At 45.2% G+C, this 22,579-nt stretch overlaps 1 protein-coding gene across 1 annotated transcript in view; it reads right to left on the minus strand.

Moving 5' to 3' along the window:
- Positions 1-14,446, minus strand: part of LOC8038026 (adenylate cyclase type 5) — a 330,452-nt gene extending 316,006 nt beyond the window's left edge. The window contains exon 1 of the mRNA XM_040223491.3: positions 13,974-14,446. The gene's annotated coding sequence lies outside the window, so the exon portion shown is untranslated. The remainder of the gene's footprint in view (positions 1-13,973) is intronic.
- Positions 14,447-22,579: the final 8,133 nt, after the last annotated feature.

Here is a 22,579-nt window from a genome sequence, read left to right on the forward strand (position 1 = left end):
GATGGGGAGCGTTGGTTTTGGAAGAAGTCCATTGGCCCGAATTGCCATATTAATTTTTCGAGATGCTTATCAGTCATAGCTTCTCTATGTTCAAATTTGGTAAACTTCATAAGCGACAACATCTGCTCGCTTATCTTTGGTAGACCTTGTCAAAAGCCAAAATAAAAGACTTCAATGCGGCGGCAAAACAGTGAGCGATTGATTCTCGCAGGCTCGGGGGCAAAATATACTTTGGCACCATGGTGCCCCTGAAAATGTTATTAGTGCCACTCATTAAACTAAACTATCAAGGTAGTGTGTAAATTAAGTGCCTGGGTGAGCAAACATGTAGGAATTTTGGAATGTGACTTTCCGCATTCCAGGCTTGTTCACACATCAATGCAGCGCTAACTCAGCCCTGTTAATGCTACGAGTCACTGCTACTTCCATGGCTCGTATCGTGTGTTCCGAGTGTCCTCCTTTCATAAAGGACTGATGTCCCGGTTTGTAATACTGATTCAGCGCTGAGGTATTGCTGCGCTGTACACAGGATACCTTGCTCGGACATTGAAGTTTAGATAAGCAGATCAATGTGTAACTGTGCATCTTTTTTCTTTATAGGTTACCAGTACTCCCGTGGACACGAAGGCAGTACAAGGTCCCCCATGGACACGAAGGCAGTGTACCATATACTAAAATTTAACATTTTTAATAAATCAGTTATTACTCCTTCCCACGGTTTTATGCAGGAATATTCTGAACCCTGCATGCGTATATAGGCATACATATAAGTGACACTTGCACTCACTTTCCCCTTCCCTCAAAACAGCGGTTACATCCGGACCACATGTTATGCAACCTACTGCCGTCTTCCCTCTTAGAGCCCTCCATCTAGAAACCCATACTAGGAGTATAATTTCTAGTACATTTCATTTGAAAGTCTACATACACTGCTTTGAGTCTGTTGAAAATCAAATGTTTTTTTCTACCGCGCTACAATTCAGGTTTTTATGGGCCATCTCATTAGAGATATTCACACTCGTCGGAATATACCTAATGAGATGGCACGTCGAAACCTCAAGTACAACTAGGTAGAAAAAGACATTTGATTTTCAACAGAGACTCAAAGCAGTGTATCTAGACTTTCAGATGAAATGTTTTAGAAATTCTTATGAGGCGGCACGGCAAAACCTTAATTGAAACGCGGTGGCCAATAGTTTTCGTAAACTCCCTAGGGACTCTTTACAAAAAATCAATTGTTTTTCAACACAGACTCGAAACGGTGTCAATAGACTTTCAAATTATATTCATATGAATACATCAGAAACTTTATGCGGTAGCACGTCGAAACTTCAATTGGAACGCGGTGGTCAATAGTTTTAATAAATTCCATACGGATTCGTTACAAAACTCATTTGCATTTCTATTGAGACTCGAAAAGATACGATGAGTAGACTCCATAAACTTCCAAATTAAATTCTTTAATTTTTTTGTATGGGTTCCCGCATTCGAGCTAACTGACGCGGAGCAGAGACACGCGTGTTACATTTGGACACATTGACGGAACTGTGCATTGTGTAAGGCTGCGACATTTGTAGTCACTGACAAAGCAAAAATGGCAGGACGTCTCTTTCGAACGCCCAACCTCCAGCACGTGATCGTCGCCTTCCACCGTGCTTCGGCTGCGCAGGCACGATCGAAGTTCACGGGACGTCGAACCGTCATCGAAGCTAGGAAGCTCGCGCTGGAGGCGGGGCAACCGAAACACCACCCTTCCCTCTTCACCCTGTCAGTGAGCATTGTATTAAAGTAAAAAAAAAAACTAAAAAAAAAAGACAGACAAAATTAATTGATTTAATCTATTGGTCTATTGGTTTAATATACATGTTTCTGGGTTGGTCATCTCATTCCAGAGTATATAAGAAATGACAAAACAAATCAATGCCCATTAACCCGTGCTGTCCCGTTTCTGGACATTTAACGTCAATTTAATCTAGGGATATAGCTGTCGTAGCTATAATGTTAGATTGAATTGTTTTTTCCCCTGGAAATTGTGTTGCAATGTCTTTCTATTCCCCTGTCCGCGGAGGTTCCTTGTAACTGAGAGTAATTGCAATGATGTCGCGCGTGAAGGTTCTAGTCTATACGCTTTTAGGTAAAGATACTCTTATTTCGTAACAGGATACCTAGTCTATAAGCTTTTAGGTAAAGATACTCTTATTTCGTAACAGGATACCTTGCTGGGCTGGTTGGCTGGACGACATAATGAGAAACAGCGCAAAAGGGACCGGACACAAAATAGAAGAAGGACACAGGACATATGCTGACTAACAACCAAAGGTTTACTATAACTTCCACGCGCGCACAGTGGCCCGCGCAAGCACAAGCTCTTATTTTTCTTTCAAAGGAGATAAATGCTAATAAAGAAAGGAACAGCGGCACTAGAAGGACGGAGCAAATACTTTTGTTTGCTTTCCAAGGTACGAGGTATTTTCTGTCGGTTATAGTTTTTAAGGTTTTAGAAAAAGACAATCCTGTGCGCGTTCCAAGGTATCCAGGAAGGTCACAGAAAATCAAGACGCCGAATTATCGCGAATGAGCGTGTTGAATGCATGTTGAGTATAGCCAGTCTTGGGCGTTACCGAATAAAAGTAACGAAATACGTTAATCGTTATTAGCAAAATAAAGGAACGCGTTAAAGATCTACGATATAAGTAACGCGTTACTGTTACTGTCACCGATAAAAATTTACGCACGTTACTTTTGCGTTACCAAATTTCGTTTACAAATTGGCGGTAACAGTGGTTGTTTCTTAATTTTTTTCTTCAACAACGTGTTCCGACACTGGGAAAAAAGGGCGTGGTTGTTGTGGTTCGTTTAAAGTGGGACTTTATCGGCGGGGAAAAGAAGGGCAACATATTGGAGGCACGTGGAACGAGTGCAATAGTGAATGACGTTAGTGCCTCAAAAATCATAAAAAACAAGAGACTGCGGTGCAGCGTGAGTGACCGAGACAAATGGGACATTATACTTCGTTTCAGCTTAAATGCAGACGCAGGCTACGCGCTCATGGGACAAATCAAGGAGCGTCAAAAGCGCAGGTCACTGGGCCTTTTAGAGCGCAATTCTTAGGCACCCATTTCCGGCTTCAGCGGCGTCGCCGTTGGCGTAACCGCGCGGTGCATTATAGGCAGTCTTGGGTAGTAACGCGTTACTAGTAACGCGTTACTGTAACTTTGTTACTTTTTTGGTAACTTGTAACTGTAACGAGTTACTTTTTAAAAATGTAACTTGTAACTGTAGTTCTATTACTTTTTTCTGAGGTAACGATGAAAGTAACGACGTTACTTTTGGCGTTACTTTGAAGTGTTTTATGTATAATATATCACTGAACGAGTGCAAATTAGCCATTCCCTGCACTTTCCAAATCGTGTATTCCGACATTTCGAGTGTCAAGTTGGCCTCGCACAAAGTCGCGAATACGTTCTTTCTCGCGAGTCACGACCCGAATATAGCAACGCGTAGATTTTATGAATAAAAATCTAGTTCTCTATAAGCGCGCGCATGTACTTTGTGACTGAACACTTACATCTTAGTGTCTTGAAGCACTATTATATTGTGGGTTTTCCTTTTTCTGTGCAAACGCGTTTTAATCGGGTGAATCAACCGTAAAACAACAATACACGTGGAGGGCACTGCGCATGTTTCGTATTTTGATTTGCGCCACTACCCTGGCGTGAAAACTTTCAAACACTAACTTTGAGAAGCAACTGCTGCTAAGTTGCAATATGAAATAAAAAGCGTACTTTTTAATTTTATGCAATAAAACGTTGTGAGAGGCGTTTTCCAGCTTTTTTTATTATTTTTTTTGTGTTATAAAAAGTAACTGAAAAGTAACGTCGTTACTTTTGAAAAGTAAATGTAACTGTAACGAGTTACTCTTTTTTTGTGGTAACTGTAACGGTAACTTCGCTACTTTTTTTCTGAATGTAACTGTAACTGTAACGAATTACTTTTTAAAAGTAACTTACCCAAGACTGATTATAGGGCGCGTGACGTCACTGGTGACGTCACTGATGACGTCATTAATGACGTCATCACGATGACAATGATAATGACGTCATCACGATGATGTCACGTGACGTCACTGATGACGTCATCACAATGACGATGCCGTCATCGTGATGATGTCATCGTCGTCGTCCCGTGACCTCACAGGGGTGACGTGACCCCCCGTGAGGTCACGTGACCCCCGTGAGGTCACGTGACCCTCGTGAGGCGACGGCGATGCCGCTGGGAGGGAGGAGTAGCAGTCAGGCTGAGGAGGTGAGGAGAAGGGCGGACAGGTGTACCCTCCCCTCAGTACCCTTCCCTCCTCCTCAAGAGCTGCGCTCTAATTCGACGTTACAGAGAGTTGTAAACGGTTTTCATTTTTTTGTTTGGAAACAAAAATCTCGAGGTACACCTAAGCATGTTTTTTGAGTTCTGAATGCGAAAGCATGCAAGCCGCTGGTCCGCTCCCTTTGTCGTCTGCTGCGTACCAGCGCGCTCGCGCTTCGGGATCCTGGAGGCCACGGCGCAGCGGCCAATGGAAGCCCCGTCGACGCGCCCCGGCCAATGGAACCGAAGGCGCGCGGAAATTAGGAGCAGTTTTCGCGTTTCCAATTGATGACGTCAGCTCGCTCCATTAGACAGTTAATGCTTTCGCATTAAAAAAGGCACGATGACTTGCGCTTTTGATGCCATGATAGAACACCTACAAAAATATGAAGAGTACCATATTGGTTCATTTTTGACGCTATCTTAATGGCACCATCAGCTGGTAGCGTCGGCTGCGTCCAGACTTAAAAAAAAATTGTTGTTTCTTTAATTTTTTTTATAGAAACACGAAAATAATTTAAGTGTCCATTTCTCAGGTTTTGTGAAAAAGTGCAACGAGTAACGTAACTACCTTACCCGTCCCTTCAAATAAGTAACGTAAGTGCGTTACCCGTTACTGTTTTCAAAACGTGACGAGCACGTTACTACGTTACCGATGAAAGTAACGCGTTGTAGGTAAAGGCCCGTTCACACTCTTGCGACCGAGTAAGACCCAGAGAAACCAGACCGGTTTTTGAGCCTCTTGCGATCTCTTAGGACCAGCTCCGATGCCGCGCATCCGGTCCTAAGAAGTCGCAAAATGCTTAAAAACCTGTCTGGTCTGTCTCGGTCTTACTCGGTCGCAAGAGTGTGAACGGCGCTTAACACCCATTAGTGCTAACGTTTCACCGCCAACACTGAGCATAACACGCAAGCCTGCACGCGTATATGCAAACCCCTATTTTCATCCGCGCTCTGCTGATGAGTACAATCTGTTTATGTCATTCTTTACAAACATATTGCAACAGACGTTCTCCCAATAGAAACGGGATTGTGTTATTATTATTTCCGAAAAGCCCTTCAACTTCCGTTTAGCCGTTTCCCACCATGTTGATGAACAACGCCCGCCCTTCTTTTTATTGGTTTAAACAGTGGCCCTCAGTTGTTGGCGTGGTTTTTGGTCTGGTTCAAACGCACAAGCATGGCGAGTGGCTCCATCGACGGCAGAACTCAGTTGTGTGCGACCGGACACGCAGTTCAGCCGCGTAAGCACATGCCTCCTCGCCTTTTTGCCTGTCGTAGTGGTGCCGGCGCTATACCTGGGCCATTTCGGACGCCGACGGGTCCACTCCCCTAGAGCCGGCGGCTCCGAAGATCGAATAGGGACCGGTGTGTATAGACATGAAGTGCCAGCCGATGCTCTATTATGTGCCCCACTAGTCTGAGTAGCACAGTCGATCACGACGCAAAAGAAGTCGAGCGATCTGGGAAACTTTGCTTGCATGTATAGAAAAACTTTAAGCGAAAGTTCACACACAAAAAAAAGACAGCTTGAGCGAAAAGAATTTCAGTGCCTATAGAAAAAAGAGAGCGAATGTTCATAAAAGAAATAAATAAATAACAATCTCAAGCGATCTAGCAAGCACTGCCTCAACATGGAGAAAAAAATAATAGGGCGAAAATTCGGCGATATTTTGAGCCTCAAATACGTCATGGAAGTCCGCCATTTAGTGTTGACGGTATGCGTTATATCATAGATATCTACACTGTAAAGGCCGGTTCTCACATGCAGCGAAGCGCTGATGTAGCGCTCCTCACGTGTCGTCAGCTACTTATTGTCAGCCATGAGCAACTGTTTTGACGGTGCGATACAAAGCTGGTGAACGCTGCCGTCAGCACGCGCTAAGCGCGAGGTTAGCGCTACGCTTGTAGCGCTCCGCTGCATGTGTGAACAGGCCTTAACTGTAACTAGACGCACTGGAAAACGAGTAGCAGCATTTGCAAACTTGAGCCTATACTTCGTGTCAGCTTCGGTCCAAGCGCGGCCAATATAATGAGCCGAAGAGCCAATCAAAGAGCGCGAAAAGCGCCGTGTCATGGCGTGCTCTCTGCGCTTGATAGGACTAGCCGGCGGAGGAGCGCGCACAGGGAGACGGCGAATACCGGCTGGTCTTATCAACTGCAGAGAGCACGCCATGACGTAGTGCCTCTTTCGCTTTTTGATTCGCCCTTCGGCTCATAACATCGGCTGCGCTCGGATCGAAGCTGAAACGAAGTATAGTTCAACTCAGTAACTGCGACTGTGACCTAGTTTTCCTCTAAGAGCCACTACGTTCTTAGTCAGATTAGACATTGTGAGCCTTTACACCTGTATGAATTCATTTCATTATCCACGTGATTGTCATCCATTTTGATAGCGCTGCAGGCCTCCAGCTTTTCTGCGACGTTGTGTCTCTCCCTTTTTAAAATAGATGTGATATGGCCATGAGCTCAGTTGCGACACACCTCACGCACCGAATACGCGCATGCACGGGATATTATTGGCAAGCAGCAAACATGCGCACTTGTATAGAGTAATAGGCTATTCGCTACCCCGTTCTTCTTATCAAGGTCTGCCGTCGATAAGGTAGCGCCCATTGACGAAAGCGAAAACGTTTACACGACCTCTAGGCCTTTTTATACAGGAGACTTTGACTCCTTTGGTTTCACACATTTATTTTGAACTTTAGACCTAATCCCGTACTCAGATTCGCGCTGACAAATGTGCAGGACAAACAAGGAATTATTTTTGGCAGCGGCATCAAAAAGAAACACTGGGATACATCCGCCGAGTTATACATTAAATAAACTCTTAAGAAAAAGCTGGTAAAAAGCTATAGTAACTGCAGCCGTTACTGTCTCTTTCTGACCGTTACTAACTTTTTAATAGCTTTTTACAACCTCAAAGGCGCGGACAAGATGGCGGCGTCTGCTGCATCGGCTGCATCGCGGATGGCCAGCGCTATCGACGCATTTACTGTTTCGGAACGAAGGGGTAGGTATCTACCAACGTTACTAGGACACTCGGTTGGGAAACTCGCCGTCGAAACCTGGGCCGCTGGCGTCCACCGAGACCGAGCTAAATACGACAACAGCGCCACTCTTTATCATTTGTCTGTACAGTGGTCACCTTGAGCTTTTTGAAAGCATGTTTTTGCGTAAAAACAAACGGAAAAGACTCTTTTTGTATGAAATTTTTCGGAGTTAAGTACAAAATGAGGGGCGCGTGATGTTTTTATAATCTTTAGTTTCCAAGGTTTTGCGGAACAATTAATATTGTTTTTATACAACCATGCCTCAGCGGTCTTTTCAGGTAGCGCGTCCCGACCTAGGTGCATTATAACTTCGGTAGAAATTCGCGGCGCGTCCGCTGGGGAAACAGGGGTGGCACCCCTGTCTCCCCAGCGGACGCTGTATCTGTTTCGCCGCCAAAATGGCCGATTAAAGCCAAAATAGAAGTAACGTGCAGTTCCTCGAGTGGCCGCTGCGGAAGAAACGGCGGCTTTGTGTTCGCCATTAATTAGCTCGGTTATGGTGGACAGATTGGGGCCACCTTTTCAGAGCAGTCTCTATGGCAGTTTCCCAACTGAGTGGTTCTAGTAACGTTGGTATCTACACACAACCGTAGCATCAAATATTGTATGAGGGGGCATATTTAAGGGTTGGAGCTGACATTATAACGATTGATGCCTCCGTTCCAGTACGTCGCGGGAGCCAGCGCTGCCGCGAACGCAGCCAGGCGGCAGCTATTGTTGATGCAATGGCCATGCGGCTTCTGACTTTCCTTCGCGTTTGCAATTTTTTGAAGCGCTTATATTTTCATTTTGGCTTTAACTGGGATAAAAATAGCCACGTAGCACGTGCTAAAACGTTTCCAAAAACAAGAAAGGTTTATTCTGTTGTTCTTTTTCTTGTATTCTTCAAGATATATATTTCTCTTTTTCAAGAAGCGCTTGGCAACATTGTAGGACAAGCAGGTTGCAACCAGTCGGAGTTTGCGCACAGCTCATTTCTGATTCTGCGATCCGAAGTTTTCCTTTTTGCCGTCTGGCGTGTGGTGTTTTTGTGTTCCCCTGCTGCAGTGCATAGTTAACGTTCGTGCGCTGGACTGGACGAGTGTGTGCGTAGACGTGATCTGCTCCGAGGATTCTAACGAGCCGGAGACGAGCGGCCGCTCGTTACCGGATCCGCCGCTCCACGGCGATCGTTGGGCCGGTTCAGCGGCACGGGTTTCGCTAACCAAGAAGCTTCGCTGCTTCGCTCCTACTTGACGCTGGGAACGTCTCCTCAGGGTCTGTGCGTGCTCGGTGGTTGAATGATTCTGACTGAGCTGACTTCGGTCGTGACACTGCACTTTCACGACCGTTGATGTGCGTCGTAAATAGAGTACCTAGCATTAGGACGAATGAAAAAAGGTGTTTTGGCATTCTACGAGTCTGTTTGAATTTGCTTATACCTTCCCCAGAAACTCGAGAATTCGGCAGTGGATGCAGATAAATTGAAATTTGTCTGCAGTTCCTTGACGGCAGCAGCACTCCTTTCGCGCGTTGCGCGAAAGGAGTGCAGCTGCCGTCGTATTCACCTTCAATGCGGGGAGCAAGTTGTCTGCTTCTTGCGCAGGTGCTGTGGTGACGTCAGAACAACGCCGAGCTGTGATTGGCTCTGATTGAATGATAGTTGGTAGACCTCAATGCTAGACACCTCAAGATCTAACCACGAATCTTTTTTGTTTTCCATCAGCCAATAAGAGATTGGCGTTCTGACATCATCGACTCCTGTGCAAGAGGCAGACGAACTTGCGCTCCGTATAGCCTTCGTTCGCCACGGGTGACAAAAAACAAAAACAATCTCTCCCCGACGGCGGCCGCATTCGTTTTAATTCTTGGATAACGTAAGCGAAAGCTGGTTCGCGGCTGCTATGCGAGAAAGCGAATACACGGATGCTGAGAACAGATGCGGGAGGTTAATTTATTGAATGTCGCAAATAATTTCCGTGTTTACTTTTGTTTTCTTCAAGAAGATAGAAGCCTCGAATCGTTTGAAACATTTCTTGAGGAAGGATATTGGTGCAAAAAGGACACTATATTCGCAACGATATTCACTGACTTGGTGATAGAAGGCGAAATGTTTGCGCACTTAAATGGTCAGTACAAAAGATGCATGGGCAGTCCAGGGATTTTTCGATTAGAGTGATTAGAGGTAGCGTGTAACGTGTGTTCGTCTTATTTGTATGTGATCTGTGCTGAATGCATCGTATTAATCGTGCGATGAAAATGTTTGTGTGCAAGATGGGCATCTCATTGCAAATGCGGAAGCGTTGAAATAAACTATATTTAATAGATTTCTTTTTTTCTATTTACTTTTAATTGGGTGGGGACTACCGCTACCTGGATTACTCATTTTCAATTTTAATTTTTGTTGCGCCTGCCATCTGGTGGTAAGTGGTATAACCACACGCTTCCTCTTGACCGTCACTACCTACGATTACTAGGCACCTAGTAACATATGTGGCAAGCAGTTACTAGCTTTTACGTAATAAATACTTCTAGCTTTTTTTTTTTTTGTTTTAAAGAGTGTAAGGTTTAGACTTCCCCGGATGTTTATTTGGACTGAAAATCGGCGGATGTTTCTTCGTCTGGGGCGCGTTTCTTTCCTGCGTATGAGGGGCCTGTCATATCTGTCATACAAAAGCAACCTGCAGACATGTTCCAAGCATACCTATGTGCTTCGAAGATGCTTGAGGCGCGTCCGCAGAGAATGCGGAGAGCAAGTCGTCTGCTTCTTGCACAGGGGCAACGTTATTAGATTAGCTCAGTTACGGAACTGCTCATAGACGCTGCATGCACGAACAGTACCCCCCCTCACTCACCACGACTCGCCAAGCGTCGCTCGACGCGCCGCCGGAAGGCTGCTTTGGTAACTGCGTGTTCTATGGGAATCGGGCACGGTGAAATCGGGTCGGGATCGCTACGTACGTTTCGAAGCACGGCGTCTAGATGGCGCTTCATCTCTGCTCTTTGGAACGCACAGTTATGAAACAAAAATCTAGATGGCGCTTCGAACGACACTTGGCGGATCGAAGTGAGTGAGGAAGGGGGGTACCCCCTTCCGCTCGAGTTCCACAACTGAGGCAATCTAGTAACGTTGCGCAGGAGTTGCGGTGACGTCAGAAGTACGCCGAGCTCTGATTGGCTCTGATGGAAGGATAGTGGGTAGACCTCGAAGCAAGCCGCCTTGAGCTCTACCCTCCTTCAATCAGAGCCAATCAGAGCTCGGATTTCAGACGTCAACAGAACCCCTGCAAAAGAACCAGACGAACTTCCGTTCCGCGTTCTTTCATGTTGTGTGCAGCGAACACCACATCATGTCTTTCGTACGCTGCAAATGAGGTTTTCGACAAAACACTCCTAGCTGAAGCAAACATTTCTCCAAATCAGTGCGGTCGTTTTGTGCTTTTAAGTTAACTTCGTACTTTTCGCAGAAGCGGACGTTTATCGGTTCCGGTTTTAACCGATTTCGTATATTTGACACTGGCGATGTTTTTCGGCCAAAAACCGGGACGTCTAGGGCATATAAGTCATACCTGATAAAGTCGACATACGAACGAATACGTTTTCGGTATGCAAATCTCGGCGCAAACGTTTACTCGCGCACTCGTACCTCAACTTCCGACGAGAACCATTTAATGGTCGTCACACCTTGCGCTAGCCAATAGGAGCGAGGCGCTTCCCGCGAGGCAAGGCCTGTCGAAGCGGTGATCCACTAACGCAATGTCCACTAAAGTTCGAGATCTACCCAGTCACTAAAATTCGCCAAATAAGGCGGGCGAGAAACTTTAGCGGACGTACCAACTGCATCTTGGCGCTATTTTGAAACGCCTTTACGTAACGCTTTTCCGTAACGACAGAAATTGAGCCTTGGCCTCCTCATTCTACGTCATAGCAAGTTTTATCGAACCCATACAAAAAATAAGTTCGGCTTAATAAATCCCAAGAATAACCAGAACACGCGTATTTGGAAAAGCCCGTGGAGAAAGTCAAGAGGCGAATTTCCGTACTTTATGATGGCGCATGTTCATGGACGTTTCATCGCCTGGTTGACAGAGGTGGAACAAGTAGAAGACCGGAGCCTTAGGTAAACAGGCCCCAGTGATTCACGCCCTAGCCTTTAGCCGGTTCTTAGATATGCTTACCCGATAAGCGTATGCCAATCTAGGACACGGCTAAAGGCTAGCGGGTGAATCACTGGGACGTGTTTGCCAAAGCCTTCCTCCCCCTTCTCTTCTCTCTCCCTCCGTAAACCTGTAGATGTGACATCCATAAACATGCACCAGTCAGAGTGCCGAAGGTGGCCTGCTTATTTACCCTCGACAAGCTTTTCTGAATACGCATCTGAGCGTATGCTGCGAACAGTGACGAACATTGCCCAGCTATGTTTCCTCTGCGCGTGGCCTGAGAACACTGATCAGTGTGCCCAGCGTGGAAGGCGACCCTGCTACCGGGCACTGTTGTGCGGAGCGGCGTTTGAAGGAACGACGTTCCTCGAACGCGTTTCATAAGGAGGAACGGAGGAATTCCGCCGTTCCCCCCTTTAATCGGTAAAATTAAAGCGGAAACTCGTTACACAAGAAAAAAGAAATAGAAGAAACGGCGGTTTTTTTTTTTACTATTAATTTAAATTTTGTTTTTCCAATTTAGTGGGCACTTACTTTTTTTTTTAACGAATATTTGAACTTCCGACTTAGAAAAGAACTAGAACAAACGTGATCGTGGCAACACGACGCGTAGTTCGACGTGGATATTGCCCCTTGCTCGCTTTATTTAATCTCCGGATCATCTAGCGCAATATTTTATTGAAAGACGCAAAGGTAACGTTAACGTAACGACCCTTTCCAAAATTGGAAAGGCAACCGAAACGCTTTTTTTTGTCGAACAACTGGAACGTGAAACCGGAACTCGCTCCAAGATTGAAAAGGAACGAGAATGTGAGTTTTCGTTTTCGTTTTGGAGGAACGTGGGCAACACTGCTACCGCACAATGTTTGTCGATTTTTCGCCGCATAATCGCTCAATCGACTCCATCCAGCCTTTAAATGACGGGGAATGTCGGCGAGATCGGGGCTTCTCGTGGAAGCGATTGGACAATGACGTCACTCCATAAACGCAGTTCGTGGGTTATTATGTGGGGTGCGTGTGTTCGTTAAATACCGATAACACATGAATGTTAATTCCCGAGACCGTTTGATTAAAATCGGGATTAAAATTAAAATTGTGTCAAAAGTAAGGGTGTAAAGGATCTGGGGTAAATTGAGCATCACTTAAAGAATAAAAATTGAAAAAAAAAGAAGAAAAACGATAAAGGAAGAGAGAAAGGGGGAAAAATAAATACCAAAGGTTCGTGGGAAAAAATAAATCCCAAACAAGTACCCCCGAATTCGAAGAAAAATAAACCCCGAAAACACGGAACCCCATAGCTATTGTACACGCAGGTCATTGACAACCGGCACGCACATATTCCCACACACGCGCGCCACTACGTACGCACGAACGCGGCATTCAGTGTAAACTCAAGGAAACGCGACATTAAAAAGAAAGAAAAAAAAAAACGGCATTTTATTCCGTAGTTACGAAACAGCGCGCGCTCCACCAATAGATCGATCGCTTCCGTGACCCGGTCGTGGCCGGGACCATTCCATCAAGCTACTCGGCGGACTCGCACGCCCGCGGGTACGTTCCGTTGCCAACTGTCTATTTCTAAGCCCGACGAGAAAGGATCCTATTTCTGAGAAATCTGTGCGAAGTAACATCCAGCTAATCAATTGAGGTTCTACGTGCAAGTTCACGTAGACCACCTTTTGTCCTGTACCCTGGTCAGGTTTTATACTTCTACTCAACTTGACGGAATACGTATCTAAAATTTGACAGTTTTAGTAGATCGTTCAGATACCTCCGATAACGATACGACGCATGTGCAAAGGCGTCGGCGGAGTATCGTTATCAGAGCCACCGGAACGATCTACTGAAACTTCCTATTAACGAAAGGAGGGAAAGTAAAATCTGCCCCCTCGAGGACATAAACGTAAGAAATGGTGCACGTCAAATCGAACCGTTATTGCTCGTGGTCCCTCAATTATGAACACACAGCGGAGGAAGGGCGCGTTTGGAACTGCTCCCGACCGTCTCCTCACGTTGCGCGTCTTTTAACAATCTGCATCTGCATGACGTGATTCAACGTCAGGACTGACGTCACGTTGTTCAAGACCGCCACGAGTTTTGCCGTTGTTTCCACATGTTCTTCGGCGCTATCATCGAAGGTGCGTTCGAAGCCATGTCTAACAATGCGAGCGCGCGATTAGCTCCACAATAAAACAATCAATAGCAGACAAAAAATACTTTGAAAAAACTGACAGTTGCTGCAATCTCCGCGTTAGCAGGTCACAACTTGATCCGCAGACCGCTCGACGCGCTCGTCGAAGCGGCAGCGACGAAGACGCCATTAACAATAGCGTTTTTCAACGAAGTTGCGGCAGCAAAACGAGCTGTCCGGCGGACCCGGCAGCAACGCGGAGAATTCCACGGCAAAAAAGAAGCGACTCACCAAGGGGACGATCCGATGCGGCAAGGCGTCTACTTGCGAGACGCCAGTATCCCATGTCGTCCGACGACCGCTTCCAGCAGCGGCAAGAGCCCGCGCTGACGTCAGCCTCCTGCAACGCACAAAAAGAGACGCAGCGGTCTTTCTCAAGCGCGTCGAAAGCTCGCCGCGAACAAAAGGCAAAGCAACGAGACTCGAGAAGAAAACGTGTCTTCGAGGCAAAGACGCCGGCGGCGGCTGCAGGCAGACCGAGTCCAGCAGACGAGGGCCTCCTATAGTGCCTCCACCTGGGGTCGGCCTTGACAATACGCGAAAGAGACGATCGCGCACGCGGAGCGAATAGTAAGAAATAACAATCGTAAAGCACGGAACGGCTTCCGTCCCCGGCCGCGTACACGAGAAAACGTTAACCGAACGGGAAAGAAGCCACGCGAAATATTGGCGCTGGACGCCGCGGCACGCTCGACGGCGGTTGTAGATGGCTTATCGGGTCTGTGGTTTCCCCGTAGAACAAGAGAAAACGCCCTCACTCGGTCTCTGCTCACGATGGACCGTAGAGAGCGCTACGAGCCATCGAAGTCGATCCAACGACGCTGGAGTGTTACGCAGCTACCCGTCGGGGCTTTGGTCACGTGATATTATTGCGGCGCTGGATTGGTGGGAGAGGGTTCTAGAGCCCGCTGCGCTCTGTCGTAAGGTAAAACCGAGGACGAACTGCTCGATGCAACTGCTCACACATTCAGAGCCGGACGCTTCCGTGCACGATTAATGCGCGGTATAGGCGCGTCTACGGGTCGAACCGCCTTTTTTATATTTCCGGTGCGCGATACTCCGCTGGAAACGAAGGTGCAAGACCAAGAAGCTGGTCTGACCCCGCGACGTATTGTGGCCGTGCTGCGCGCTGCGGCGTTGTAGAACGGGGTCGTGGTAAAGCTTGTGCGCGCGAACCTCGGGGGCACCCCGTTTTACGGTAGCCTGGTAAACTGCGGAGGCAACGGCCTCCCAGATCAAATGAGAGCGTCGGAGCGAGTCGCGTGACAGAACTTCGCGTGAGTGTACCTTACTTACCACAGCCTCAGTATACCATAAGTAAAATCCCGTCAGGCAACATTGGCAGTCGCAATTTCTTAGGCAGGAGGCGTGTGATTAGACCCGAGTCCTCGCCGAACTCTGAAGTAGCACTCGTTTTCGATACAGCTGAGCCTAGCTCACGCCGAACGCGGCCCCGGTGTCTAATAGATGTTCCGACTGCCAATGTTGATCGATGGACTTTTGAAAATAGTATATTGACACAGCAGCTTCTAGATGGTCCGCACTCTTGAAACCGCTATATTGTGAGCAGCAAAGCGACCACAGGTTTGGGCTGTCGTCTGCTGTAAATTGAGGAATGATTTGGGAAGAACGTTCGCTCTATCTAAAAACAGCTTGCGTGTGTTCTGACATTACACGGCTCGAAGAAACCGTTCACGTGTCCGAGATACATATATTGGTATGGAAAAATACACCTGTGGAGATTTCGCTCTCGCAGTAGGGCTAAGCGAGACTGAAAACAATCACCAGAGGAAACGTGCCTTTGTTATTTTGCGGTAACGCGTAGAGCTGCGTTTCGGAAAGTTCGTGCTAAGCGGGCAAAATAACAAAGCAAGCACAATAAAGAAAAGAGAGATAGAGAGAGGGTGAAAATATATGTACACAATGCAGCAACCGTCGCAGGCCTCACGGCTCCTGTAACAGCCGGGGACAGATAATGCGGTTGTGGTGCTACTATCTGAATTCAAAGAAAATGTTCTCTTGACATTATGCAAAAGTGTACGCTTTGTTCTTTCATAAAAGCAAGAGAGAAAAAAAAAAAAAGGTCGATAATGCATTTATTTCTTTTTTTTTATCTTTTTTTTTTTTAAGCATAAGCGCTTGTTTAAGCACTTCTGCTTAAAAAGTCTTCACTTTGGCCGGGTAGCACAGCTTGCTGCTGTCTGGATGGGGCCTTTTCCTTCTTGCCTTAAGTTACGCTGAAACGAAATATATTGCGAGTCTCGGCTACAGTTTTGCAAAAGGGCAAACGAAATTCTTTATGAGTCAACATTCAACGGTGTAAACGAAGTTTATATTGAAGACATACGCGTATCTTGCGTTCGAGTGGACATCAAACCGATATGTTTAGGTTTGAGTTGCACCTGGTTATACCCAGTTTCACGTTGCGATCTACCGAAAGGGGCTTAAAGAGCCAGGCAAGCCCATCCAGCGTTCCACTCGTGTCACGTGAATTCACGCTCCACACATCGCACCGCCCAGCTGGAAGGTCACGTTACACGCCCCGAGCTATGGATTTGACTACGTTGACTCGTAAAATTCGCTGCAATTTATCAAAAGAAAAGCGGATTACGCGCATAAAGAAAAACGAAAAAAAAAGCGCGCATAGAATCTAGGAAGTTATGGCACCACTTTTGTGTTACTTTATATTTCTATAAAAACATGTATAAAATAAAAGCTTCCTGATACTAAAAAAAAAAAAAAAGAATTCTTTGGATCGTACATGGGGAAACGATGTTGCCGTAGCAAATCTTGGGACATTCAAAATGTGGCTAAACCTAACGTCAGGATTTGTTCCTTCAGAGACGGTGCTTGATTCATTGCTACCAATAAAGACGAAGTTGAAAAAAAAAATCGCTCATTTGTGTTTTGATAAGCATATATGCTGCCCTTTTCGTACTTTAATTAAGCTTGGCATATAGGCAAACATAGGAAGCCAGTTAGTGAGATAGTTTGTGAACATGCCGGATGTTGTATTGGTATCAAATACTGTAAACGACTTAATTTTTGCGAGGACCTAATTTTTGCAAGTTTTGCGATTCGCCTGCGATTTGCGAAAAATAGGTCCCGTGAACAACGCCGGTAAAATGTAAACACATTGGAATCTATATTGATATCCCACCGCGTCGCAAAAATTAGAACCCGCGAATCATTTTAGAACTTCGGCGTTCACTAAATCGCGAAATATTGAGCCCTCGAAAAATAAGTCGTTTAGTGTACACACTTTGTACGCACAAAAAAACAACAACAAAAAAAAAAAAAGCTTTTTTTTTTTTTGTTTATTAAACATCTACAAATTGCTGAAGTGTAGCGCTAGCAATTTGGACCAACCGCCAAATTTCCGGAACAAACCGTCATATTATTTGAAATTATACATAAAAATCTGTGAACCTTTCAACGGGAAAATGGGGCTCGCTCCCGGCAGCTAACGCTCCAGGAGCGAGCCCCTTAACCGTTTTTTAGTTTTGGGAAATTTCTGACCCTCAACAGCTCACTCTCGGTCTCAAACATTACATTTGTTTCCTTCAAAATCAAGTTTCCAACCACAAAAAAAAAAAAAAAAAAAAAAAAAATTCAGTTTTGCCGCAGTGTTTTAAGTTAAGTCATGAGTGAGCCTGGTTCGTCCAAAATGGTTGAGTGCTTGAACCAGAGAAAGCAGACGAGCTATACTCGGCCTGAACGGTTTGGCTGGTGTTGATAAGCGATTGGTGTTTTCATCGAAAGTACCAAATGGTGGAGACATTCCGGAAAAAAGACATAATTTAAATCAAAGTAGGAAAAGCCGTGTGACATAAAACGTATCACGATTTGAATGGTGATCTAAATCATGACGGAAATCTTGTTCGTTTTTATTTTTTTCAATGTCCTTCGACTTTTCCGCATCAGATTTTCAGCATATCCATTTTCTCATACGTACACGGCTTTTTGTTATACATATTTTACTTCTGATTCAAATAGACTGTCCGTTAGGTACTTTGTTGTACGAACCAGAGACCTGACACTCGCAAATCGTACGTGACACGTCAGATAAATCCATATCCAAAGCCTAAGCAGCACGACTCTCGGGATTAGTTTAGAGTTCGAAAAGTTTCACAGGAACTGAAACGAGAGGCGTGCTACTCAAAATACTGGTTCATACATTGACTTAAAACGAAAGAAACTCATAAGAGGACGAAACAGACGACACCAAGGGCGTTGTGCAGCCTCGTGCATACAACGAAAGAACACAATAGCTCGCTGACGTCATCCATGAGTTAGCCCTGGAACTGTAGGGTTTTGAGTTTTTGCAAGCTCAAATGCACGTGCTACCCTTGACAGATATTCGCTAAAAGATCTTACAGCTCACGGTGAAAGAATAGCGATTGCATATCTGGAAACCGCAATATAAGCTCTTAGAAAAACAATTGAACTTTTGGGTGCCAAAAATTACGGGGTACTCTGAGCTAAGGCGAACGTCATTTTTACACCATGGTAGCCACCTGAAGCCACGTTATCCTCCGCTACAACAACAACAACAACAACAAAAAAGAAAAACTTGAGACAGATACGAGGAAAATAGCTTAAAACTCAATTGTGTCTCTTCTGTCGTTGCCAACAATCAGTTAACTATGTTGGGTAGCTAAGCAGGAGGATTATACGACGTCGGACCGGTGCTGGGGAGAGGGAAAGGGAAAGAATTCCGAGCGGACGAAGGAGAACGCCACTTTGAGTATTTTGTCCCAGTTCATGCTTAGCGACACAAGTTTAGCGACACAAATAGGAGAAATATAGTTGGAACGTGGAAGGTAAATGTTTTGTTCCTCTAAAAAAGGACTCGAAAATTCTATTTTAACGAAAATTCGAGCAACGAGCAACTTCTCCTAAAACTTACTTTAAGGAAAGTTTCGGCAACTGCTCATGAAACGTGTTTAAAGCAATACAAATAATAAAAGATTCGTTGAAAAAAAAAAAAACAACAACAACAACAACAACATCAAACCACGAATTTTAAGCGGTTTTCGTTTTATAGCAATGCACAAAGGTGTAGTCCAATCAGCCATTTTATAAAACTATGTTGGAACTACTACGCCAAGGCTTGCCAAAATAGAATGGACACGTTCGAATCCCCTCAGGTTTGTTATTTATTCACATGGCGTACGTTTTGAAATAACACATTGGGGGGTTCAAATAATTCAAGGAATGTCATGGAGCAATGAGAATTTCGAAAAGTGTTTCGAGATGAAAAAATAAACTAGCGAACACGCAAAAAAAGTAAAGATAAATAAATACCAGGCACCCGAACTCTACGAAAGGTTTCGTTTTTTTGTTTTTTTTCTGTCACGAACGTTGACGATCCTCGGTGTTTGACAGGATGCCCTTTTCACAGCCACTAAATTTGCTTGGAGTAGGGGCGTTGGCGACCCCTTACGCCGAGAGTGTCAACAGGTACCTCGTGAAGGCAACCCCAGCATGTGTGTCGTCACGTAGGGCAAGTGGAACAAGTCCAACAACTTGGAAAGTTCTATTTTACTGCTGTCCCACAGCCGAACGGAGTGGTCCACCGTGCCGCGCAGTGGCAGTCACCGCTAAGCGGAACTGAAAGCATATACATGGCTTGCACTACGGTGAATATATATATGACGAAGCCGAGCCTCTCGGCGAAACTGTCGTAATACATACCATAAACTCCTAGCATAGCAACTCCGCAAGTACGAATTTCTGACTTATACACACACACACACACACACACATATATATATATATATATATATATATATAAAACTGAGAAGAAAAAAACCCTTAGTGAAAAACAGCAACAACGGACGATTTAATCTTCGACGTTTCGGCCGGAGTCCGGCCTTCGTCAGGAAGAACTTTTACAGATGAACGCGGGTGGTATTTATACAATGCTACGGTCGAGTCCAAATTTCGGAGGGGTGACGGTTGAAGCTTTCGAGAGAGGGAAGCGTAGGGCAGTTCTTGTCCGGGTGAAGAAGCTTGACGGTCGGTGCCAAGTTTCAAGGACGGCGGGATGACGGTTGTAGCTTCTTGAGAGGGGGCGCAGGGTGACTTTGTGTCCGGGCCGGCAGCGGTGACCTATATAGACGATAGCGTACAATAGACGAAAGTTACACGCACAAACTAAAGTGCTGTCTCAAAAAAAAAAAAAAAAAAGAAAAAAGGCGGCACGGTCACTTGTGTGCATGCAGGCATGCATGAGTCAAACCTGGAAGGGAACAATGTTAAACCTAGAAGTAAAAAGAAATACAATGGATATCAGAACCTGGAAATAAAAGAAAAGTTGATGGTCCAGTTCCGGCCCCAAACACAGTACCACTGTTAACAACAAAATCTACAAAAAAAAAAAAAAGAAAAAAATGTTTTTGGATTGCTGTTGCTATTCGTCTGTTAGCATTTTAATCGATGCCAGAGTACCGGGGCTTTCATTTATTCCTTGTTTAATAGTGTTAAATCGGTAAATTAGGTAGGATTCACGCTGTTCACGTTCGCGATTTGATTTAAATCCAGATTCTAGGAGCGTCACTGACAATTTATCAAAAGAATGTTTTGGGAGAGCGAGATGTTTGGATAAAGGCAGTGCCGGAAGATTTATTGCGTGAGATTTGTGATTATTAAAGCGCAGTCTAAATGCCGTTCTAGTCTGCCCTATGTATTGCATTTTGCATACCGTACACTCGAATAAGTAAATGACATTCGACGAGGCACATGTTAAGTTCCCTTCAATTTTAATCGAGAACTGCGAGTGCGTGCTGCTGGCCGTGCTTGTGTGCTGCATCTGTTTACAGATTAGACATCCTGGGTGCCTGCAAGGCCTACATTCGTTAGGTGGTGGCGATGAATTTATCCGAGAGTTTACTAGCGCGTCTTTGAGGTTACGCGATCGTCTGTGGACTACCCCCGGGGCGGATGGAAACGCGCGTTTAAGGCGCTCGCTTTGTTCGAGAATGTTATAATGTCGTCTCAAGACATTATTTACATTAGGATGGTTTATGCTATAAGTTAGACATAGATTTGTGCGTTGTGTGGCGCTTTGCGTGGGGCGCGGGCTGATGAGGTCTGCGCGGTTCAGTTGTTTGGCTTTTCTGATTGCATCGTTGATTATACGGGGTGGATACTTTTGTTTCTCTAGCACTGACTTTAAATTTTGACTGCTCGCATCAAAATCTGTCTCTTTTGAACAAATTCGTTTGAAACGATGAGCTTGGCTATAGGGAATGCTGTTCTTGCAATGGTGTGGGTGGTCGCTTTGATAATGAAGGTATTGCTGCCGATCTGTTGGCTTACGGTACAGGCTCGTGGCGAGTTTACTTTCGTCTATCTTAACGTTGACGTCTAGGAAGTTTATTTCGGTTTTAGAGTACGAATGTGTAAAGCGGATGCTCGGATGAGCAGCATTGTATCGACCTATGAAGTCCACCAGCTCCTCCTCAGTGTGCGACCATACAATAAATATATCATCTATAAACCTTTTGTATATTAGCGGCTTTACGGGACATTCAGAAAGGAACTGAGATTCTAATTTTCCCATGAATATGTTGGCATAGTTCGGGGCCATTTTGGTGCCCATCGCGGTTCCGCTAACCTGCCTAAAGTATTTATTGTTAAATTCAAACGTGTTTAGTTGTAAGACAAGCCTCGCTAGAGTAGCGACGACGTGTCCATCTGGGGTATCCGGTTGTTTGTGGAGTTCGTACATGTCAATTAAAGAGAGTATTCCATCATCATGTGGAATATTCGTATACAGCGATGACACATCGAGTGTAACGAGATATGATTCTTTTGGTATGCATAAATTTGATATTTCTCTTAAGAAGTGAGTTGTGTCTTTAATGTACGAATCAAGAATTGTAGGTATATGTTTAATTAAACTGTCTACATATCCTGATATGGGTTCGGTTACTGTACCTATTCCGGATATGATTGGACGCCCTGAGTTACCAGGTTTGTGAATCTTAGGGAGCATGTAGAAGCGGCCCGGAGAAGGCTGTACCGGTTTCATTAATTTATGTTCGTTAGCAGTTATTCTGCCCTCGTCTAGGAGATTCTTAAGAACCGAGGTCACAATCTGAGTGTGGTGCACCGTAGGGTCATCCGCGAGAGGTTCATAAAACTTTGAGTCATTTAGTTGGCGGTTTCCTTCTCGGATGTATTCAGAAGTGCTAAGAATCACAATTGCTCCTCCTTTATCGGCTGGTTTTATTGTTATGTCTGTCCTATTGCTCAGGGTTTTTAAGCTAGCCCGTTCGGATTTAGTGAGGTTATCCCGTCTTCCCGCCTGCCTGCGATATTCCCGCATTATGTCTTTTTGCACAGCGGCTATGTATAAGTCAAGACAATCATCACGGTTAGCTTTTGGCGTCCAGTCGCTCGTTGCACGCTGCTGAGAGGTGTTGGAGCTAGAAGTTTTGTCCAAGAAGTATTCCCGCAATCTTAAATTTCGAGCAAAGTTGTCTAGGTCGCGTAGTAATTGAAATTCGTCAACAAAACCTGTGGCGGGACAGAAATTTAATCCCCTCGAAAGGAGTCTTTCCTCTTCTGTTGATATAGTCACGCCAGATAGATTAACAATTGTAGTGCCGCAAGGGGCACTAGTGCTTGACCTATCGTCTGTTATGCTAATGGCCGGTTGAGTATGTTCGTTATAGTTAAATGATGTCGTGAGCTGAGGTAAAACAGGGTTAGGAACCTTATCGCGCTGTAGTTTACGCAACTTGATTGTTGCGAGGTCATGGTGTTTCTTTTTATCAAATTCAGATAGGGCGCTAATTTCGGATGTCGATAAGGGGCCATTTGAACGG

Source organism: Ixodes scapularis, unplaced genomic scaffold (genome assembly GCF_016920785.2).
Source record: "Ixodes scapularis isolate PalLabHiFi unplaced genomic scaffold, ASM1692078v2 PGA_scaffold44__24_contigs__length_19508400, whole genome shotgun sequence".
In the NCBI taxonomy this organism is placed as follows: domain Eukaryota; kingdom Metazoa; phylum Arthropoda; class Arachnida; order Ixodida; family Ixodidae; genus Ixodes; species Ixodes scapularis.